The following is a 3,563-nucleotide window of genomic DNA, read 5'->3' on the forward strand; positions in this document are numbered from 1 at the left end:
GTACTCTAGAACAGCTTTCATAAGTACCAAGTGATGTAAATAGAATGAAATATGAGTGTGATATGTTCAAGCTAGTAGGAGCACCATCCCTATCTTCTTTCTCAATTGTCCTTTAAAACGAAACAGACCTTATGTTGTAGGTAGAATAATCACATAAAGGACTGAATACGAAAGCTTACACTATGGACGAAACAATCACAGAGTGAACTGAATAGCGGGTAGTAAACTGAACATGAGAACTTGCTATGGGCAAAACAATTATACAATGAAATAAACATGTGAGCTTATGCTCTGGACAAAAAGAAAAAAAACACACGCATAAACACATAGCGTAGATCTTATGCCATAGGACTACCAATATGTCATTATAGATTTAAGAGATCTACAGGCCAATAAAAAAAATGAACAAATAAATTGTACAGCTATCACAATGTGACTGAACTAAAGAAAGGGATAAAACGAGTATTATCTATACACTAATATATTTTATCCTTCAATTACTAAATTCTAATACGAACAAATCAAAGCTAACAAATGGTAATCTTTTAGCCTGAATCAGTTCATGAATAGACTAATGTGCAGGCAAAAGAAAATCACAATAATATTCGTAACAATTTCAATCTGTAGCATACACAGCCCTTGCAAATCACTCAATCGAATTCTAATCATGTTAATTTCCGGCAACAAATTCACTCTGAGCTTGAAGCAAATCATGTTCAAACAAATAGTATTGAAGAAATAATCATCACAAATTACAGTCAATCGTTAAAATCATCAACACAGCTAAAGTCCTTAGTTAAAAGTTTCTCCAAATATCATTTCAAGTTATGAAATAAATACTTCTTTTAATCATAAATCATGAATAAAAATTAATACATAATTATCACTGGTTACTACTAAATAATTATCCAACCATAAAAAATTACAAAGTAAATAGGGCTTAAGAAAAGAGCATTTACCTCTTTTCGACTTCCTATTCAATTGCGATGAAAGTCTTTCTGATTTCGATTGAAAATAACCAAGGCTTTTGATGAAGATGAACAGACCTCAGGACTTTGAAAGTGTAATTTCCGAATCTACAACAAAATGATAATGCTTGCAACTGATCTCTGCATCTTCCTCTCCGGTAGAATAAAGGAAACTCCCTCTTTAGTCTTTTCTTCTTTTAGCTCTCTTCTCAACAAATGATGTTAATTCTCAGAACTTCAACTCTTCTATCGAAGCATATACTCAATTCCATCTCCCATTAGATGCATCAACAAAGAAAATATATAGATCCGACTCTAAAAGCTACCGATCTGAACTATTAATTTTTATTTTTTTTTGAGTTTTAATCTGGAATTTCGGAACTTAAACTAGGGTTAAGAGAGGAAAATGAAATAAAATGCCGACCGAAGTTAGAATATTTGGCCGAAAACTTGGCCGGAGGATCAAAGGTCACCGGAGAAGAAAAGAGAAGCGGCTAGGGCTTCGAATAAACTTTTTTTTTTTTCAAATAGTTCTGCTAGGGTTTCTAGGACAGATCTAAGGTTCAAAAGCTTGAAAAAAACAAGATTAAAAAAAAAAAAAAAAAAAAACAACACTAAATGATTCAGAGAGAAACGAATTGGCTAGAATTAAATCAAATCTCTGGTGAGAATCGAACGCAGAAGATGATCGAAGGGATTAGGGTTTTGGTTTGAGATCTACTCTCTCTCTCTCTCTTGCTTTGTGTAGATCCGATTTCTAAGAAGGAGAAAAGAGCTGGAGCTTTGACGGACGTCGGCCGGAGCTAGGGTGTTGCCGGAGAAGAAGATGCCGAAGATGAGGAAGGTGATCGGAAAATATAGTGATGGAGAAGAAGGAGAAGGCTATGATGATGGCGAGGGTAAGGAATCGATGGAGATCCGGCTGGATTCTGACGAGAATTCCGCCGGAGAAGATGAGAAATAGCAAGATCTATACTCTCAAGGTTTTCTCTCAGACTTTCTCTCTCTAGCGAATTTTTCTTTTTTCCTTTTTTTTTAGAAAATGAACTTAATTTCATATTTATAAGCAAAAAGGGGAAATGATATTGGCACAACTACTTGATGGGCGCACGGAAATTTTGATAAGGCGCGCCCGCAAATTTTGTCTTATTTGGCCCAGGCGCGTCCTCCACAGGATAAGTTCGCCCCCCTCTCAGGATATATTCACACCCCTTCTGAATTTATACTACAACACTTCCTGGGTTTGTTTGCTAGGCAAACGCACTCGGATTTCGACGAAATTTTGTGGGGAGCTAAATGGGACCCTAACCTAGCTTAGGGTGAAGTTTGGGACCCTAATTCATTCATTTGATGGGGTTTAGCGCAAAATTGGATGGTTTAGGGCACGGTCAAAATGGGGTGTCTACAGGTACTAACACTTCAAAAAGAACCCCTACAAAATTACATGAAAATGAGCAAAAATGGAGAAGGCGACAAGTTGAAGGTGTGTGGCTATCAAAATTAAGGTTAGGTAATAATATCATTTATAAATGAAAGGGTGGTAATTTAGACAAGGGAGGTGTGCCAATATCAATCCCTTGTGCTAAGAGGGAAATGATATAATCGCCCCTCCTCCTTACCTGGACCCCTCTTGGGAGTGTACAAGAATAGTCAAAAATGCTTTGAAGGGCTGTCCAGGGCAAGGAGTAGGGGTGCAAATTTATCATTTCCTCTTTAAAAGAGAAAACGAGTTAGGGTTTAGAAGAGGGGAGAGCCTCATTTTCTGGAAAGGGATTTTTGCAGCCGTAGAGAGAGAAGGGGAGGAGCCGCCAACCCCACGGCCTCATCTCCATCTTCGCCGATCATCTCCGCCATCACCTCCACCTCCACCTCCCAAAACCCAAACCCACCATCACCATCTCTTTCTCAGGCCAAACCCATTTTCATTTTTATCTTCCCCAATCACCACCACCATGCTCCGGCTGATACCCTATTAACTCCGGCCGGCCACCTCTATTAAAACCCCTCTCTCAATCCTTCATCGACCAAGCCACCATCTCTGCAACCCCCATCTTCATTTCAAACAGTGAAACCCATCTCCTCTCATCACAGCCACCATCCTCCTCCCCCTCTGCAACCCATTTCCATCCATAAAAAAAAAAGAGAGAAAAACAGAGAGGGAGAGAAACAGAGAGAGAAAGGGAAAGGGAGCCACCACCACTCTTTTCTTCTTCTTCTTCATTTCCCTCACCCACCGGCCAGCCACCACCACCTTTTCCCACCTCCTCCAACCGATCCTCATCTCAGCCGCACCACCTCCACCTGCAACACCCAAACCCTCTCAAACCCACCTCCATTACCATCCAAACCTAGCCACCACCTCCGGTCGCTCCTCCTCCGGCCAGCCACCTCTAACCCATTTTCACTCCCAACCACTATCAAACCCCTTTCGAGATCCACCACCATTAAAACCCACCTCTACCCATATCCGAATCCCTTTTCCACTGAAACCCCCTTCCATTTCCGCCCAATCCGCCACCTCCATCTCCACCTCGCCGCCGGCCAACACCACCACCCCTTTCTCAAACCCCACTAAGGCCGGCCACCATCACCAAC

This window comes from Tasmannia lanceolata, unplaced genomic scaffold (assembly GCF_043159265.1).
Source record: "Tasmannia lanceolata isolate RefF3 unplaced genomic scaffold, GAP_Taslan_0.1 ptg000024l, whole genome shotgun sequence".
Taxonomy (NCBI): Eukaryota; Viridiplantae; Streptophyta; class Magnoliopsida; order Canellales; family Winteraceae; genus Tasmannia; species Tasmannia lanceolata.